Raw genomic sequence first — 21237 nt, 5'->3', positions numbered from 1 at the left:
CTGATCCTCCAGTTCCTGTTTAGCCTTCAAGTAACTGCAGCCTGCGCCCACATCACAAATTCATCTTTGTGAGAGACTTCAAGACAGACTTTCCTAGCTAAGCCACTCTTGGCTCACAAAAACAGAGATAACAAATGCATACTATTGTTTTCAGTCACTAAATTTCGGAATAATTTGTTATGCAATGACAGATAACTAATTATATTTCTATGTTATATATGTATGCACTTTATATATTTTATATATGTATATATCTATTCAAATTAATTTGTTATGGCTGGGTGCATAACAAATTATGCATTGTATGATTACATTAATTATGATTACAGTCGCTCACACCTGTAATCCTAGCACTTTGGGAGGCCAAGATAGATGGATCACCTGGGGTCAGGAGTTCCAGACCAGCCTGACCAACATGGCAAAAACTCATCTCCACTAAAAATACAAAAATCAGCCAGGCATGGTGGTGTATGCCCGTAGTCCCAGCTATTCGGGAGGCTGAGGTGGGAGAATCACTTGAACCTGAGAGGCGGAGAGATTGCAGTGAGCCAAGAGCACACCACTGTACTCCAGCCTGAGCAACAGAGTGAGACTCCATCTCAAAATAATTAATCAATTTGTTATTTAAATCTTTTTCTTAACTGATAGTATGTCTGTGATATAGTCTCTGAGTCCTTGTATATTTACAAATATCTTTCATTCACACTGACAGGCAAATAACTTGCTTTGATAAAGAATTCTTGGATTGTAGTCTCAGTAGTTTGTAGAGTATGCCCCATTTTCTTTTAGCCTCCAAAGTTGGAGATAAATTACATGTCTGATTGTTTTTCTCGTCAATTTACTCATTTTTTCACCAGTGGAAACTTGTTAGATTTTCTTTTAAAGTTCAAGAATGTGGCTGGGTGCAGTGGCTCACACCTGTAATCTCAGCACTTTGGGAGGTCAAGGCAGGCAGACCACGAGGTCAGGAGATCGAGACCATCCTGGCCAACATGGTGAAACCCCATCTCTACCAAAATACAAAAAAAAAAAAAAAAAATTAGCTGGGCATGGTGGCAAGCACCTCTAGTCCCAGCTACTGGGATGGCTGAGGAAGGGGAATTGCTTGAACCTGGGAGGCAGAGGTTGCAGTGAGCCGAGATTGCATCACTGCACTCCAGCCTGGCAACAGAGCAAGACACTGTCTCTGTCTCAAAATAAAAACAAAAACAAAACCAACAACAACAACAACAAAAACCCCAAAAAAACAAAACAAAAAAAGTTCAAGAATGTTACCAGCATATGCTTAGATATGTTTCTCATTAATTATGCCTGGAACTTAATGAGCCTTTTGAATTTGTAGACTCAGATGTTTCTTCAACACAAAAATATTTTCTTCTACTATTATCTCTCCTCCATCTTCTTTTTTTTTCTCTTTCTAGAATCTATACTCTAGGGTCTATCCTCCAAATTTCTTATCTTTGATTTTTGGGTTTTCTTTTTTTTTTTTTTTTGGTCATAATTTCTATCCCTCTGTATTTTTGCTCTGTCAGTTGAGATATTTCTTCCATTGGATTTTCCAGGTTTCTAATTTTATTCTCAACACTGGCCTTTATTTTATTATTACACTTATAGTCTGAAAAATCATGGTTTTATTTATCTCAGAGCATTTCTTTTGTGCTGCACTTAGACCTCCTTTGTATTCTTATTAATTTGTTCTTGCTGCACAAGTTATCATCTGTCTCTTTCAGCAACTCTGTTTCATAAGAGACTTACTCTGTTTAGTTTTCTCCTTCTCTTTCTGGTTTTGGGTGCCTTGGAAGCGGCTTTAGTGTCACTGGTCCTGAGAGGGTGAAAAGACAGCGGTCTCTGAATGTTTCATGTTGTACAATAGCAGATAGATTTCAGGAAGGAAGGAAGCTCCCTGATCTCCTCATGTTCTCCTGGCCTGTTTGGTTCTTCCCGAGCAGCTGCAGTTCGGGAGAATATGTATACTTTCACAGAGCAGAAATCAACCTCTTGGCAGGCCAGCTATCATGGCACAACCAGAGGGTCCAGCTGCCAGCAACCACCATTTTTAGATCTTCATGTCAGGACTATCCAGCTTTAATCCCCAGCTCCCGTCCCGCCCGCTCTGAAGAAACCATTACATCAGGTTTATGATTCTCCCCGTCCAGGTCACTCCTGCCTACTGATTGGCCCCAGCAGATGGAGTCAAGATAGAGTTGGAAGGAGAGAGAACGTGAGAGATATTAAGCTGCCATCTTTCCTTTACATAAATTTGAAATTAATTGTTTTTCATATTCATCCAGATCATCTTTCATGCTAAATGGATAGTGTGCAAAGAAAGTCCTTGTGAGTGTATTAGTCTGTTTTCATACTGCTATAAAGAACTGCCTGAGACTGGATAATTTATAAAGGGAAGAGGTTTAATTGACTCGCAGTTCAGCATGGCTGGGGAGGCCCCAGGAAACTTGCAGTCATGGCAGAAGGTGAATGGGAAGCAAGGTACCATCTTCACAAGGCAGCAGGAAGGAGAAGGGCCTAGTGAAGGGGAAAGAGCCCCTTATAAAACCATCAGATCTCGTGAGAACTCACTCATTATCATGAGAACAGCATGGGGAAAACTGCTCCCATGCTTCAATTACCTCCTGGTCTCTCCCTTGACATGTGAGGATTGTAATTCCAAGATGAGATTTGGGTGGGGACACAGAGCCTAACCGTATCAATGAGTCATCTAAATATAAAAACAAACTTGGAACTATAATTTCAAGGAACATTTTATATATTCCTTACAATGTTCAAACCAACCAAGTGATTTTTGTTCAGACTCTCCAGTGTGAATGTTTGTATGTAGACATCAAGCGTAAAAATGTCAAACCTGGCATGAAAATCCAACAAGTGGCAGAATCTATGGTTTTAGAGTGGAAATGGTCATTTGATCTCTATGCAGAGCTCAGCATATTTCTTCATCCTTTTTTTATCCTCTGGAAAGCTATAATTTGAATTTAAGAGCATTACTTAGAAGCAAAATGCTAATCAAAATCAGAAAAACATGTATTAAATCCTCTCATGAGTGAGGTGCTATGTAAAGCAGAACTCAGCATCCATATTTGAAGATGTGAAGCACTTTTTCCAACCCTAGCATTAGCCCTGCATGGATCCCAAATGTCTTCTTGCACGTTTCAGGGACTCTCCCAGATTGATTCTCTTCCTAGCTAGTACAGTTTTTCTTCTGGAAATCCATTTTTCCACGGTTTGCCTTAAAGGGGGTTGTTTCTGCTATTTTGAAGCAGGCTCACAAATCTGTGCACTTAAAGGGCTTTTACTGCTCTATATTATTGAGAAATAGAAGATTTAAAATTAACATTTAAAAAGTTACAGAAGTTAGGCTGGGTGCGGTGGATCACACCTCTAATCCCAGCACCTTGGGACACCAAGGTGGGCAGATCATGGGGTCAGGAGATCGAGACCGTCCTGGCCAACATGGTGAAACCCCATTTCTACTAAAAATACAAAAATTAGCTGGGCATGGTGGCACGTGCCTGTAGTCCCAGCTACTCAGAAGGCTGAGGCAGGAGAATCGCTTGAACCCAAGAGGCGGAGGTTGCAGTGAGCCACGATCACACCACTGCACTCCAGCCTGGTGACAGAGCGAGACTCTGTCTCAAAAAATAAAAGAAAAGTTACAGAAGTTTATAAAATCACCAAAAGTTAACTTAAATACATGTCCTTAGGCCACAATGAAACATTTGAAGCTAGGAAGCCTTACTCAGTCCTTTTCTTTGGTCACCTCCATTGGAAGTTATAAGAGTGAGCTTCAGGAAACCTCCCTTTTCTGTCACTCTTATTCTTTGGCTGTAGCTCAAGAAGATCAAAGGGAGGTTTCCCCTCCCACCACACTTAGCCCATCTCCTTTCTATCAGTGTCAGATATTGTGGTAATCTTATTTGGATAGTACTTTGGGTATGCACTTATAATTCATCAAGATACATATGCTCATCACATACATATTACTTGTATTTGAGGATTTCAGTGAAACTCTTAGGTTAGAACACTTGATGTGGGTTATCTATATCCCCAGAGAGTTCTGTGTCTCTAACCTTCATGCAGGACATAGTCACTTTCAATTATCCCTTAACAAGTATCACAGACTGAAGGAATTATGAAGTAATTTGTCCTTAATGTTCACTAATAATCACGCCCATGTGTAATTCATAGCTTCAAATCTAATTTAAGTCTGAGAGGAGGCTGAAAGAAAATTCAAATTTGCCAGGCACGGTGGCTCATGCCTGTAATCTCAGCACTTTGGGAGGCCAAGAGGCAGGCAGATCACTTGAACTCAGGAGTTCGAGCCCAGCCCAGGCAACATGGTGAAACTCCTTCTCTACAAAAAAAATACAAAAATTGGCCAGGTGTGGTGGCACATGCCTGTGATCCCAGCTACTCGGGAGCCTGAGGTGGAAGGATTGCTTGAGCCGGAGAGGTCATGGCTTTAGTGAGTTGAGATTGTGCCACTGCACTCCAGTGTGGGTGACAGAGCAAGACTCCATCTCAAAAAAAAAAAAAAAGGAAAGAAAGAAAAAGAAAAGAAAATTATTATTAAGGGTCTAGAAAATAAGACTATATGAGGAAAGGCAGCAGAGTTTATGAACCTTGGAACTTTTAACATTTGGGGATTATTCTTTGTGTGTGTGTGTGGGTGTGATACATTGTCTTGTGTATTGTAGAGTGGTTAGCACCATGTTTGACCTCTACCCATTATATGCCAGTAGCATTTCCCCCCCACCTGTGACAACTAAAAAATGTCTACAGAAATTGTCAACTGTCCCTTGGAGGTAAAACTGCCCCTAGTTGAGAACTACTAAGTTAAAGGGGTTAAGATGTTCATCATAAATAACAGTTCTTTTTTACAGTGTCCAAATATATGAAGGGCTCTCATACTGATGACAGTCACTAGCAGCTTTCTATTTTCACTGATAACAGAAAAATTTCAGCTCAAAGGATTTGGATAAAATATAGTTGATCAGTTTCTCGTGAGGCTTGTTATGCACTGAAATGGATTACTAAGAAAAGAATGGAATTCCTTTCTCTGCCGGTCTTTAAAGTGAGATAAATCTCTTGTTTCTAGCATAATTCTGCTGCAATCATTCCCTAGAGAAGATGTGCTAGAAGACCTCTAAGCTCCTTTTAGCTTACATTATATTAACTGGCAAACTGCAGGAGCTGTCTGGGCTTCGTGTGCATTACTGAACACCAGAGCTACCCTGTTGATCAAATGGGACTTTTCCAAAAAGACAACATGAAATATGAATGTTTCTTATTGTTTTGACATTATTGGAAAAATACAGGAATCCATAAAATTGTCCCTCAGTATTTTCTTTTGAAGATACTACTCAAGGGGCTTGTAAGATGTTTGACTAGTTCTATGTTACATTTGATATTATCTTACTCTGAATTATTTATTTACTCTGAGTGGTAAGAAGTATTGTTGTGCTTTTAAAGTGCCACAGGATGAGAATATGGGGTTTGTGTGAAAATAGAGCTCTGCTTCTTAGAAAAGAAGCCGTCCAAAGGAGAAAAAAAAGTAATGACTTTTTAAACTTATTTATAGTCCTACTTCACTCCAGAAAGAACTTAAGGCTGAATTCTTCATAATGACCAAATTTTTAAGCTCTCGAATCTACAGTAATGTTAGTTGGCAATGTGTGAGACAGAATACTTTAACTAGATTTTGAAGCCTATAATCAGACCAGTGCTTCAAATTTTGGAAATACAGAGTAGAACAATGATGCTTTGTATTTCTTTACTATATGATAATAATTTATTAATTTAAATACATGAACCAGTCAGATATCACTTGGTTTTAAAAACTTATTTTAATTCTTAATTGCATAATTTTACATTTTGGACCATAGAAATGGTCACAAATATATCAGTTGGGACTCTTTCTATTGCAGGATTACAGAAAACACTAGTGTAAAGAAAAAAGGGGTGGGGAGGAGGAGGGAGGGCTTACTGGATCTTGTGCCTAAGAAGCCCAAGTGTAGGCATGGTGGCTTACGCCTGTAATCCCAGCACTTTGGGAGGCCGAGGTGGGTGGATCACCTGAGGTCAGGAGTTCGAGACCAGCCTGACCAACATGGTGAAACCCCGTCTCTATTAAAAATACAAAAATTAGCCAGGCATGGTGGCAGTCGCCTGCAATCCCAGCTACTCAGGTGGCCGAGGCAGGAGAATTGCTTGAACCCAAGAGGTGGAGGTTGTAGTGAGCTGAGATTTCACCACTGCACTCCAGCCTGGGCGACAAGAGCAAAACTCCATCTGAAAAAAAAAAAAAAAAAGCTCCAGTGTAGAACGGACTCCAAATATGGCTGGATGCTAGGATAAAAATAAAATAACATAAAATTGGTCTTATTGTCAGGGTCCATGCAGCAAGATGGCCGTCAACTTAAAGCAAGTCAGTTTTCCTAGTAGCTGTAATGAAGCCATGTGCCCATTCTTAAGACAGCCGTTGTTGTCTAGGGAATGTGAAGTTCTGGTTGGCTAGGCTGGGTCACAAGTCACCCCTAGAGTTGGTCACAAGTCACCACTAGAGCTAAGAATGGAGTCATACCTGCAGAGCCCCATGGACTGAGAGTGAGGGAGAATGGATTCTCAAGTAAAAATGAGGATACTACTGAAAGTAGAGCAAATGGATGTTAGGTAGTCAAGGACAAATGTCCATCATATACATATTACTTGTATTTGGGTATTTCAGTGAAACTCTTAGTTTAGAACACATTATCATTATGATATCTGGTCACATAGCTTCTTTTTAGAGTTATCATAGCAAAGAATGCCAATAGTCCACTAGTATGCATTATCCCCTTATTCTGAAGTCAGAGAATTAGTATCCAGGAACATGACTAGTCAGAATAATCCTTATGTTTCCCCCATGTGGCAAAGTTATAACCAATGAGACATGAGTAGAAGTGATTCATGTAACTTTCAGCTTGTATTCTTAAAAGGAAAGTAGGTTGGGCCACTCCTTCATATACAGTAGTCCCCCCTTATCCAAGAGAAATAGGTTCCAAGACCCCAGTGGATTCCTGGAACCACAGGTAGTACTATATACTATGTTTTTTCCCTATATCTACATATTTATGATAGTTTAGTTTATAAATTAAGCATAGTAAGAGATGAACAACAATAACATAAAATAGGATAATTATAGATACATTTCTGTGTATATTTAAATAGAGCAATTTAAAACTTATGTATTATTTCTGGAATTTAATATTTTCATTTAGTATTTTCAGACTGTGGTTAACGATGGGTAACTGAAATCACTGGAAGCAAAACTGTGGATGAAGGGAGACTGCTTTGATTTCTGCGTTTTCTCTATCTTCATCTTATCTCCCCTTTTCTGTGGACTTTTTTTTTTTTTTTTTTAATCATCATCTTCATGCTTCAGGTCCTTCACTGACACCTACCCTTGGAAAATGGGCTCATAAACTCAGTAAAGTTTGTGATTGACAGGTTTAATGTGCTGACTCTTAGGAGTGTTCATTTCAGGGCAAAAAGGTTTAACTAAAAGGTACACTTCTATAATTGTAGGATTTACACCAACAAAAGTCAGTAAGAGAGGCGTTTTTTATATTGTTTTTCCCTTTAGTAGGGAAGAGCTTCTTGTTAGCTTTTGAATTTTTTTTTTTTTTTTTTTTACCATCAATTCCTTTAAATGAGGAAGCAAATAAGGAGCACATACTACATTTAGTTAGTATGTTTCTTTTAAACTATGGGTTCCTCCTCTGTTTCTGTCACTCTCACTTTCCTTTCCTTGAAATGTATTTGTTGTTTTTCCTGTAAAGTTTCCCACAGTCTGAATTTTGCTAATTGCATCCCACTGATACTGTTTAAAAGATTTCTCTATCTGTTATATTTTCTGTAAACGAATACATCTAGAGGCTGAATTCAATTTAGGTTCAATTTTTTGGTGAGATACTTTGTAAGTGGTTTGTGTACTTTCATTAGAGACACACAATATATGGTTGTCTCTTTCTGTGAGGCTGATTGATCAGTGGATTCAGGCTTTGCCAGGCTGAAACATATGCTATAAAGTTCTCCGTCAGCTTTTCCCCTAATGCTTTTAGCAATCATTGGTGATCTTTGCTTGCATCCATTATTTCATTAGAGATTGCAGCACTGTGATATTCTAATTCTATTATGCCTGCTCTACTCATTAGCTAGAATATCCCCATAAAGGAAAACTTTCTTTCATCAACTAATGGTTACCCTGAGGTACAGTTTATACAGAAAGGTCAGACAATCGTTTGATTCTTTCTTTTTACTTACACATTTTAAAATTATAAGTTGGTTCCCTAGCATCCTCTGGAAGTAACCCATGAAAATTTTCGGTTTTTTCTTTTTTTGGTCATTATGAAATCTATCTACATGTAAAATGAACATAAGTTAGGCTAGGTAAAATTATTATTTCTTACTTTTATTTTTTAATTTCTACATATGAAAGGAAATCAGTTCCACAGCCTACTATATGACACATTTATGCTACTATGATTTTAAAAAGCAATTAAACAATAAACCAAATACTGATTTTTTTAGTGACAAGGTGAAAAATTAAAATTAAGAAAATATACGAATTGATACTTGCCTATTTATAGAAAGCAAATTAGGTTAAGACGTATCAGCCATATTCATAGCAAAATTTTAATCGACTCAGAAAATGTAGCATCTTCACATTTCTCAAAATCTAATTCAAATCAGAAAATATTTGCAATGCTTTTTTGAAATGTTGTTTTGGGAATAATTCAAATGGCACAATTATTTAAAACTGTGACCTTCCAGAAAAACAGGCTATCCAGGTTTACAGTGCAATCTTTTGTATGACTTAACCTTATAAAAAGTACGGAAATTCTAGGTGTAGGGACGAGAGTGTTTAAGATGGAGAATATTGGGGCCAGGAGCTCCCTTTGGCTCTATTCTTTTCCAAAAAGAATCTGCAAATGGCACCTGCTAATGCTTTCTCTAGTCTGAGGGCCATCAATTACCCTAAGCTGGAAAATAAATTTCTATCATTTTGTTGGTAGCTTGCTAGATTATTAAATCTTGTAAGTAATTCAAATATGTTTGTATCAGGTACTGCCAAGGTGCTGGTGACACAAAGGTAAAAAATCCAGAGTCTTTACCTTCAGGGATTTTACAGTAGAGTGAGAAAGACAGCCCAGGAAACAGGCAGGAATCCTAGTGAAAAGCTCTGATACAGCTCCAGTGTGAAATTTTTCTTCCAAAATAATTATTACATTATAACACTGAATGAAAACCCGATCTTGCATTTGCTTATAAGGACAAACACACAGCCCCAGTGCACTCTCCTCCCACCCCCATCACTGTCCTTTTGCTTAAATATAATCTCCAAGGGATGCAAACACAACTACATCCTTGGCTCTTATAAACTTGGGCCATTGCCGGGCGCAGTGGCTCACGCTTGTAATCCCAGCAGCTTGGGAGGCCGAGGCAAGTGGATCACCTGAGATCAGGTGTTCAAGACCAGCCTGGTCAACGTGGTGAAACTCCATCTCTGTTTAAAATACAAAAATCAGCCGGGCATGGGGGTGCATACCTGTAATCCCAGCTACTTGGGAGGCTGAGGCAGGAGAATTGCTTGAACTCGGGAGGCGGAGGTTGCAGTGACCTGAGACTGCGCCACTGCACTCCATCCTGGGCAAGAGAGTAAGACTCTGTCTCAAAAAAAAAAAAAAAAAATTAAATAAAAAAATAATAAATTTGGGTCATTATGGTACGTAGCTAACACTTCTGACAGGTTTCAGCCCAGCTATGGGTCTGCCTGCCTCACCATAGAAGAGCCTTCAGTTCTCCACCTTAGAATTCAGGGGTAGGTCACAATCCATCAATTAATACTGAAAGGATTTAAACATATACATCTGCGGTCATGGTTTTGTTTTCTTTTCTTTTTCTTTTTTTTTTTTTTTGAGACGTAGGGCTGGAGTGCAGTGGCGCAATCTTGGCTCACTGCAAGCTCTGCCTCCCGGGTTCACGCCATTCTCCTGCCTCAGCCTCCTGAGTAGCTGGGACTACAGGCGCCCACCACTGTGCCCAGCTAATTTTTTATATGTTTAGTAGAGACGGGGTTTCACTGTGGTCTTGATCTCCTGACCTTGTGATCCGCTTGCTTTGGCCTCCCAAGGTGCTGGGATTACAGGTGTGAGCCACCTCGCCCCGCCTCGGTCATGATTTTCAAACATCGTTTCCCTTCTTTTAGACTCCAGATCCTGTGTTTAAATGAAATCAGTCCTCGGTATAAAACTGAAAGCTGCTACCCTCATTCCTGATTTCTGAGCACCTCTGTAGAACTCCTGCTGTTTTTTAGAAAGCAGACTTCAAGAAAAAACATTAAAACAAAACAAAAAACCTTTAACTTGAATATTTCTTGCAAGTGCTTATGTTCATCTTTCTTTTTTTGTTTTGTTTTTGTTTTTTTTTTTTGAGACGAAGTCTAACTCAGCTTCCCAGGCTGGAGTTTGCAGTGACACGATCTTGGCTCACTGCAACCTCCGCCTCCCGGGTTCAAGCGATTCTCCTGCCTCAGCCTCCCGAGTAGCTGGGATTACAGGCACACACCACCACACCCAGCTAATTTTTGTATTTTTAGTAGAGATGGGGCTTCACCATGTTGGCCAGGATGGTCTCGATTTCTTGACCTTGTGATCTGCCCTCCTCAGCCTTTTCCCGAAGTGCTGGGATTACAGGTGTGAGTCACTGCGCCTGGCCTATGTTCATCCTTTCTAAGGACACATAGTCTTCTTACTTCCTGTAATAATAATGATAATATTATATATTTTATAAAGCTCTTAACTTTTGGCTGGGCTCAGTGGCTCATGCTTGTAATCCCAGCACTTTGGGAGGCCAAGGTGGGTAGATCACTTGAGGTCATGAGTTTGAGATCAGCCTGACCAACATGGTGAAACCCTGTCTCTACAAAAAAAAAAAAAAAAAAAAAAAAAACCAACAAAAATTAGCCAAGTGTGGTGGCATGCATCTGTAGTCCCAGCTATTTGGGAGGCTGAATCACTTGAACATGGGAGATGGAGGTTGCAGTGAGCTGAGATTGTGCCACTACACTCCAGCCTGGGCAACAGAGCAAGACTCTATCTCACAAAAAAAGGCTTTTATCTTTTTCAAGTGCTTTTCCATCAGTTATTTCAGATTTTGTGGGCTATGTCTCCCACAGCTTAATGTAGCCATTTTAAATTTCATTGTGTATATCTAAGAGGAAAATTTGATATTATAACATTTTTATGGATTTTTCCCACTATTTGAGTAGTATTGCCTTTCAACTAAGTAGATCTCTTTTAAGCAACTATGATCGCTCATACTTAAGTCCAGTTATCTGACACTGAATAATCCACCTACTTGCAATAATCAATTAACCAACATATCAAAATATGCTATAATAAACAGAAAATCCCTAATTTTGACAATGCTTTCACATAATTTGTAAACTACATTTTAACAAGTCATTTTAATTCTCGCAGCACATTATTACACTGTCAAATTGAAATTTAATTTTTTTGCAAGCTGCATTCATTGTTGTTAATATTTATAACTGTTAAGGGATTATAACCAAATGATATCTGGTCCTGGGATAAGGAAAGAGCAAGAATGCAATCTGTTAAATTGGATTAAAGTATTAAGCTCCATTTCTGAAAGCATACTGAATGCATTCCCATAAAAATTAAGATTTTGAAGTGTAGAAGTTTCTTATGATGCAGCAAATAATGAGAAGTCAAAAATGAAAAGGCATTCAGCCTGAAATGAATACTGCATAAAATAAAGAAAATAGAAACACAGGTTTCATTATTTTAAGGGAAAAAACTTCTATTTTACAGTAAAGAACAATAAGATGTGGGAAATGGAATGGGAGAATGGAGCAGTTTTCTTCCAGGGACAAGTATTTAAGAATGCTTTTGGCTGGGGGCGGTGGCTCACACCTGTAATCCCAGCACTTTGGGAGGCCAAGGCAGGTGGATCACCTGAGCTCAGGAGTTCGAGACCAGCCTGGGTAAATGGTGGAAATTAGCCGGGCGTGATGGTGGGCGCCTGTTGTCCCAGCTACTCAGGAGGCTGAGAAAGAATTGCTTGAGCCTGGAAGGTGGAGGATGCAGTGAGCCGAAATCACACCACTGCACTCCAGCCTGGGCAACAGAGTGAGACTTTGTCTCAAAAAAAAAAAAAAAAAAAAAAAAAAAAATGCTCTCAAACCCCTGAAATGCTCTACTTAATTCTGTTGCCTTGTTGAGATAATCCACTAAAACCAGTAACTGTTCCTTTTTTCTTACAACTAAAAACACTTTTTTATTCATTTTTTAATTTATATTTATTTTTTTGAGACAGAATCTCACTCTGTCACCCAGGCTGGAGAGAATGGCACAATGTCAGCTCACTGCAACCTATGCCTCCCGGTTTCAAGCGATTCTCCTGCCTCAGCCTCCCAAGTAGCTGGGACTACAGGCACGTGCCACCACACCCTGCTAATTTTTGTATTTTCAGTAGAGACAGGGTTTCACTATGTTGGCCAGGTTGGTCTCGAACTCCTGACCTCGTGATCTGCCCGCCTCAGCCTCCCAAAGTACTGGGATTACAGGCGTGAGCCACCGTGCCCAGCAATACTTCTTTATTGTAGAACATATATATGAAGAAAAAGAAAAAAAAATCACCATAAGCCCACCATCCAGAGATAACTACTGTTAACACTTTTAACAGCTTTATTGAGATTCACATCCCATATAATTCACCCATTGAAAGTGTATGACTCTATTTTTTTAAAGTGTATTTAGAGTTGTACCATCATCAGCACCTAGTTTTAGAACATTTCATCACCCCAGAAAGAAACCTATTAGCATCACTCCCCATTTCCCCTAACACACATTTCCCCCTACTCAGTCCTAAGCAACTACTAATCTACTTTTTGTCTCTAGAGATTTGCCTATTCTGGATATTTCATATAAACAGAATCACAGTATGTGGTCTTTTACAACTGATTTCTTTCACTTGGCATCATGTTTTCAAGATTCCTCCATGTTGTAGCCGGTATCAGTACTTAATTTTTTAAAATTGCTGATTAGTATTCCATTGTATGTATGTAACATAATTTGTTTATCCGTTTATTATGGACATTGGGTTGTTTCCACTTGCTGACTGTTATGAATAATGCTGCTCTAAATATTCATGTACACATTTTTGTTTGAATACTTGTGTTTAATTCTCTTAGAATCTAGGAGACTGAAATTTCTGGGTCATATGGTATCCATACGTTTAATATTTTGAGGAACTGCTAAATTATTCTCCAAAATGGCTGTACCACTTTACATTCCCATCAGCAATGTATAAAGGTTCCAATTTCTCCACATCCTGACAAACCTTTATATTGTCTGCCAACTCTCTCTCTCTATACATATATATATATACATATTGCTATCCTAGTGGGTGTGAAGTGGTATCTCATTGTAGTTTTGATTTGCATTTCTCTAACGACTAATGATGCTGAGCATCTTTTCATGTATTGGTTATCTGTATATCTTCTATGGAAAAGGGTCTATTCAGATCCTCTGTCCTTTTAAAAATTTCGTTATTTTTAAAAGTTATTAAGACCTCATTATAAATTCTGGATACAAGTCTCTTATCAGATATATATTAATTATAAATCATTTATCCCATTCTATGAATTGTCTTTTATTTTCATGATAGTATCACTTGCAGCACAGAAGTTTTTAACTTGATGAAGTCTAATTTATCTATTTTTTCCTTTTGTCTCTTACACTTTTGGTGTTGTAACTTAGAAGGTTTTGTCTGACTCAAGGTCATGAAAATTGCACCTGTATTTTCTTCTACAAAGTTTCTAACGTTAGCTCTGACATGAGAGTCTGATCCATTTGATTTAATTTGTGGTAAGTGTGAGACTGGGGTTAAACTTATTTTTTTTTTTTTTTTGAGACGGAGTTTTGCTCTTGTTGCCCAGGCTGGAGTGCAATGGTGTGATCTGGGCTCACCGCAACATACGCCTCCCAGGTTCAAGCGATTCTCCCGCCTCAGCCTCCCAAGTAGCTGGGATTACAGGCATGTGCCATCACACCCAGCTAATTTTGTACTTTTAGTAGAGATGGGGTTTCTCCATGTTGGTCAGGCTGGTCTTGAACTCCTGACCTCAGGTGATCTGCCCGCCTCAGCCTCCTAAAGTGCTGGGATTACAGGTATGAGCCACAACACCCGGCAAACTTAATTCTTTCATACATGGATATCCAGTCATCCAGGCAACATTTATTGAAAAGATTATTCTTTACCCTCATTGAATTGGCTAGACACCCTTGTTCAAAACCAATTGACCATAAGTGAAAGGGTTTATTTCTGGACTTTCAATTCTATTTTTCTGACCTATATGTCTATCCTTGTGCAACTATTAATATTTGTTATGAAATCACCTTTTTTCATATGTATTTTTCACATTTATTTTTTCAAAACCATTGAGTCATACCAAGCATGCAGTTTTTAACTTTTTTCTCTTAATAGACCATTAATATCCTCTCATGTCATTAAATATTCAACCTAATTTTTTTTTTTTTTGAGACGGAGTCTCGATCTGTCGCCCAGGCTGGAGTGCAGTGGCTGATCTCGGCTCACTGCAAGCTCCGCCTCCCGGGTTCACACCATTCTCCTGCCTCAGCCTCCCAAGTAGCTGGGATAACAGGCGCCCACCACCACACCCGGCTAATTTTTGTATTTTTAGTTGAGATGGGGTTTCACTGTGTTAGCCAGGATGGTCTCGATCTCCTGGCCTCGTGATCTGCCTGCCTTGGCCTCCCAAAGTGCTGGGATTACAAGCGTGAGCCACCGTGCCTGGCCTATTCAACCTAATATTTAACGGTTGCATTATATTCCATTATACAGATTAGTTAAACTAATCTCTTACTCAATGCTTAAGAGATTGTTTTCAGAATAACATTATCTTTAACATAATAAACACCCCCAAAATATAGCTCTATTTGTATCAGCAACTACACCATAAGAAAAAACCTAGAAAGAAAATTGCTAAGTACAAATATTTTTAAGAACTTGATTAAAAAATACTGCTATTGTATTATTTTACTAGCAATGTACAAGAGCGTGAGTTTCTTTATATGCTTACTAAAGCTGGATATTATCATTTAAAAATCTTGACAAATTTTGAATTCACATTTTATCAATGATTTGTAAGAAGATATCTCAAACCTGGAAGTTTTTGATAGATTAAGTCAAATAACCAACTTTTCCCCATCTCTTAAAGATCTCAAATTATGTATATACATGTATAAATATACGTGTGTGTACACACACACACACACACATTTTAGTTTCTTGTAGAGATGAGGTCTCACTATGTTGCCCAGGCTGGTCTTGAACTCCTGGGTTCAAGGGATCCTCCTGCATCAGCCTCCCCAAATGCTGGGATTATAGGCGTGAGCCGTGACATCCAAACAAAAATCTCAAATTTTAATGTTATTTTTATTTTTATTTTCTGTACGTAGTACTGCCTTATTTTGCCTCACAGAGTAAATTGCCATTGAAAGAAAACACTATGAAGAGAGTCACCTAATGAAGCAATCAATAAGATATAGATTTACAGAGACAGGGTGACTACTCCAGCAAGGACTCACTTGGTTACTTTATATCAATGTGGTCACCAAGTGAAGTTAGCTATGTAAGTTCTGAAAGTAAAGTTGATCAGTGATTCAGAGTTGATTGGTCTCTGATGAAAGGACTCACGGTAACCAACTCACTAAAGACTGATATTTAAAATGGAATGCCTTTTTACTCATTTCTTGTGAGGCACCTCACTGACACAGACCAGATTGCTCAAAATGTTTGCTCAGGGCATGTTTTCTCTTGCATGAGACCTGGCACATAGAAAATACTCAATAAAGGCCAGGCACAATGGCTCAGGCTTATAATACCAACACTTTGGGAGGCTAAGGCAGGAGGATTGCTTGAAGCCAGAAGTTCGAGACCAGCCTGGGCAACAAAGTGAGACCTCTGTCTCTACAAAATTAAAAATTAAAAAAAAAATTAGCCAGCCATGGTGGCTTGTGCCTATAGTCCCTGTAGTCTCAGCTACCTGGGAGGCTGAGGCAAGAGGACTGCTTGAGCCCAGGAGCTCAAGGCTACAGTGAGCTATGATTGTGCCACTACACTACAGACTAGGCAACAGAGTGAAACCTCATCTCACAAAAAAAAAAAAAAAAAAAAGAAGAAGAAGAAAGTACTCAATAAGTATCAGCCATTATCATTATCGTTGTTATTATCATTAATATTATAGTGCAACTGACTGTGATTTTACTTATCTCCCCTTTATAGGGAACACATTCTGATCTTTGAGATGGCTCTTGACCTTTTGGAGTCATGCTCACTTTGGGAGTCTAATGAAATCTGTGGATACTTCCAGCAGATAAAAAAGCCCATATATACATATGGAGAACGGGCTAAGAACTGTGTTCTTACGTCCACTATGGCCCTACTCGAATGCTCAGACTTGAGCAGTCCTAAGTTAAGAGTAAAATGCATTCGCAGTTCACAATCAGGCAACCACAGTAGAACGCAGGGCTGGGACAAACTCTCTTGGCTTTTTCCTTTCATTTTGCTTTATGTCTCTCTTCCTTTTTTTCTTGGAAATATCCTCCCCTTGGAAAGCCAAAACCTGTGAAGCCCAGGCCTGTCTTGATTCAAGACACAAATAGTCCTCACCCACTTGGCTCACTGCTCTCCTTTTCATGTCTCTCTCTCTCTCTCTCGCTCTCTCTCTCTTTTTAAAGTGATTTCACTATTCATGTAGATATTCCATCTGACATCTTGGCCTCTCAGTTCCTCAGTCTTTTTGGCCTCTGATCATCTGATCCTCCGTGCCCCCTCAGACAACCATGGCATTCTTTTTGTCATGACAATCACTGCACACTTCTGACACTATAACTTCCAGAGTCCTATTCTCTGACCAGCATCCCCCATCCTTCTGGATTCTCTTCTCAAGAACTCCTGCTTCAGCAGTTCTTTAACTCCATGAAGAACTCTCATCCTTAGACTCTATCATTTTCTCAACTATAATCAGCTATCCGTGTCCTCACGTCTTTTTCTTTAGCTAGCCTAAAAGCCACAGCTCATGTTTATAATGACTCCCTTGCAAACACCCTTAAAACCCTTGCCCCTCTCTCCCTGAGCTTACCCTGTTGCATTCAATTAGGAAAGCCTCCAACTCTGCTTATACCCAACAATCTACTCACTCTGGGCCTGCATGAGAGCAGCCAAATAGTGCTCAGCTGATCTTATTCACCATGTCCATTAGTTTTCTTTAAATTCATGGACCAAAATCTCAGTTGGGTACTTAGCATATTTGACAATCCTACTGTAAATGTTCTCTTTCCCACACTTCAAAAAGACTAGTTCACGTCTTCTGTCTTTTCAAAGCTTCTAAATGATACCACCTCCCGACAACCCCCGCTGTGGCCCCACTCTTACCGACAGCTTTAACAAAAAATGAATAAATCAAAGTAGACAGCCAGGCACCGTTGCTCACACCAGTAATCCCAACACTTTGGGAGGCTGAGGTGGTCGAATCACTTGAGGTCAGGAGTTCGAGACCAGCCTGGCCAACATGATGAAACCCCGTCTTTACCAAAAATATAAAAAATTAGCCAGGTGTGGTGATCCTCAGGAGGCTGAGGCAGGAGAATCATTTGAGTCTGGGAGGCGGAGGTTGCAGTGAGCTGAGATCACGCCACTGCACTCCAGTCTGGGCAACAGGGCGAGACTCTGTCTCAGAAAAAAAAAAAATCAAAGCAGACAATGACCACTCAAACTACAGTCTGCTTTTGTATGTACCCATTGTGAGTTACCTCCTAGTTCCATGGATCAAGCGTTCTTGCATTTCAAAGGCTAGCCCTTCTGTTTGTGTTCTGGAGCCCATGCAAATCTTGCATCTTCAAGGACTTTGCTCTGGAAATTATTCCCTCACCTGTATAATCAACTTCTCCCTTTCCCATGGTTTATTTCCACCAGCAAACAATATGCCATAATAGCTCCTATCTCAAGAGAGAAAAAAAATATCTTGACTACATGTCTCCCTCCAGCCCCAGGCAAGTTTCTCTGCTCCCCTTCATAACAAAACTTCTTGAGTTGACCATAATTGCTGATTAGCCTTTTACCCTACATTTTCTCCTCAGTCTATTTCCCCTGAGATTCCTCTAGTCCAAGTCACTAATGGCTTCCATTCTGCCAGATATAACAGTCACTTCTCTGTTTTTATTTTACTCGAATATCTAAGAGATATTAGACATACTTCTCCTTGAAATACTTTCTTCTTTTGCTTCTAGGGCAAAACAATCTCTGGGTTTCCTTCCTTCTTCAATGACATTTATTCTTAGATCATTTGCCAGTTCTTCTTCGGCTCAGTCTTTAAAAGCAGGAGTGCCAAAGTCCTTGTCCCTGCTTCTCTTCTCTCCGTTTATGCATACTCCCAAGTGACCATTTCCATTCCTGTCGCTTTACATGCTATTTTTAAACTTAAAAGAGTGGTTGAGGAGCTAGGTGACTGAGGTAAGGGTAGGAGTACAGTTCGTACCTTTTACTTTTTATACAAGCATCACATACTCAGACCAATTAAAATGTAAATAAATATGTGAGAGCGAAAAACATTTCTCTCATTTAGGCCACAATTAATTTGATTTTTTTCTTATATGCAGCCAAGCTGAATCCTAACTCATACAGAGGGACAGGCTGAATTTACAGGGCAAAAAGGGGTAACTACTAGTGTTAAGGCAGGAGGGATAGAATCCCCAGCCCCATTGGAGGAATCAGCCTTTGGTAGGACAAAGGGCACATCCTATGTAGCACAGAAGGAAGGAGGAGAGAATTACTGATGATGCAGGAAGATCTGCATGTTTGGTAAGAAACTGAGAGGGGTCTTATGTCATGGCTTCATGCTGTTTATGAAATAGGAGGCAAGGTTCTCTAATCAGTCAGGGAGTGGGTCCAGGGGAGCTGAGAGAGGGGATTTTTGAGGCTTGGAGGGAGTGATGGTTTACAATCATTGTTGCTGCAATGGAAGAGCAAGTTGACCAGAGGAAAGCAATAGGATTATTGAGGGCCCCTTTGTAACTGGTAATCATGAATTATTATTATTATTATTATTATTATTATTACTTGAGATGAGGTCTCCTTGAGTCACCCAGGTTGGAGTGCAGTGGCGAGACTGGATCTTGGTTCACTACAACCTCCACCTCCTAGGCTCAAAGGATCCTCCTCCAACCTCAGCCCCAAGTAGCTGGGACCACAGGCACACGACACTATGCCCAGCTAATTTTTTTTTTTTTTTTTTGGTATTTTTGATAGAGATGAGGTTTCACAATGTTACCCAAGCTGATCCCCTGAGCTCGGGTGATCTGCCCACCTCAACCTCCCAAAGTGCTGGCTGGGATTACAGGTGTGAGCCAACACACCCGGTCGGGTACTCATAAATTTATAGCGGGGAGTGCAGCAGGTATGAGTTGTAACTTTCTTGGTTCAAATCCAGGCTCTGCCAGTAAATGATTGCTCTCAGGCAGGTTTCTTAAACTTTGTACCTCAGAGTTTCTTCATTTGTAAAATGGGGGCTCATTCATTTATTCAACAAATATTTAAGTGTCTACTATGCACTATTAGACACACTTCTCCTTGAATGGGGCTGAGATTAGAGCCAAATGGCCAGGTATGATGGCTCATGCCTGTAATCCCAGCCCTTTGGGAGGCCGAGGCAAGAGAATTGCTTGAGGCCAGAAGTTCAAAACCAGCCTTGCCAACACAGTGAGACCCCCGCCCCCATCTCTATTTTTAAAATATTAAAAAGTATTTTTAAAAAAATGTATTAGAGCCAAAAACAAGAAAAAGTTCATGGAGCTCATAGTAGTTATATGTGCCTTCCTTTTAGGTTGTTACGAGGATTACACGAGATTTTAATTTCCTAAATGTTAAGATGTATGCTCTTTTTACATTTTACAGCTCTGAAATTGAGATTCATTTTACAATCAATGGCATTTTACAGTTAATTGGCAGGGTGTTTTTCTTTTTTAGTGTTATATAGAGTAATGGTGTCACTTATAATCAATGGGGTTTCAGATTCCATAAAATATGATCATACTTATAAAAGCTTAATAAAGTGTCTGGAAGGCTATACACTGCAGCACTTGTAATAGAAAATAACTGGAAACAGCTCAAATGGTTATCTGCAAGAGACTGGAACTATAGTGCACCCAAAGGAGAAGTGGAAAGAAATGAAGAATATTTTTATACACTGCCATGAAGCAATCTCTAGGATATGTTGTCAACTGAAAAGAAGGTGGAAAAAGTATCTGCAGTATGCTTCTGTTTATCTAAAAGGTATATATATTTACACACACACATATATATATACACACACACAGATATAAAATACTTGCTTATATTTTCAAAACTGGAAGGATAGGCCGGGCGCGGTGGCTCAAGCCTGTAATCCCAGCACTTTGGGAGGCCGAGACGGGTGGATCACGAGGTCAGGAGATCGAGACCATCCTGGCTAACCCGGTGAAACCCCGCCTCTACTAAAAAAAATACAAAAAACTAGCCGGGCGAGGTGGCGGGCGCCTGTAGTCCCAGCTACTCGGGAGGCTGAGGCAGGAGAATGGCGTAAACCTGGGAGGCGGAGCTTGCAGTGAGCTGAGATCCGGCCACTGCACTCCAGCCTGGGCGACAGAGCGAGACTCCGTCTCAAAAAAAAAAAAAAAAACTGGAAGGATAGACAAAATAATTTTTGAATTAAAAAAAAAAATTAAGTAACCTATGGGGGAGGGAAGGAATAGGGTGGAAGGACCAGGAATAAAAGCTAAAGTTTTCGGAATATACATTGTTTTGTAGATTTGATTTCAAACCCTGTAAATGTATTGTGCTTTTGTTTTCATTTTTTTAGAGATAGGACTAGCTATGTAGCCTAAACAGGAGTACAGATCATTCACAGGTATGATCATAGCACCCTATAGCCTCATACTCTGGGGCTTCAGTGATTCTCCCGACTCAGCCTCCCAAGTAGCTGAGACAGGTTTATAAAATTATAAAACCAGGTTAAATCAAAATGGAAAAGAAAATCAATTCATGAAAATCAAAAGCAAAAGGAAACAAATAAATCCATCCTTCCAATTGACTTAGTGG

At 39.6% G+C, this 21237-nt stretch overlaps 1 long non-coding RNA gene across 1 annotated transcript in view; it reads right to left on the bottom strand.

The window, feature by feature from the left end:
• Window positions 1-21237, bottom strand: part of LOC144340888 (uncharacterized) — a 42813-nt gene that overhangs the window by 13176 nt on the left and 8400 nt on the right. Inside the window, exon 2 of the long non-coding RNA XR_013417429.1 lies at window positions 9602-9719. This is a non-coding gene — a long non-coding RNA (uncharacterized LOC144340888). The remainder of the gene's footprint in view (window positions 1-9601; window positions 9720-21237) is intronic.

Source organism: Macaca mulatta, chromosome 1 (assembly GCF_049350105.2).
Source record: "Macaca mulatta isolate MMU2019108-1 chromosome 1, T2T-MMU8v2.0, whole genome shotgun sequence".
Taxonomy (NCBI): domain Eukaryota; kingdom Metazoa; phylum Chordata; class Mammalia; order Primates; family Cercopithecidae; genus Macaca; species Macaca mulatta.
Note: the sequence above shows the minus strand (reverse complement) of the source record. Positions and strands in the feature narration are given on the sequence as shown.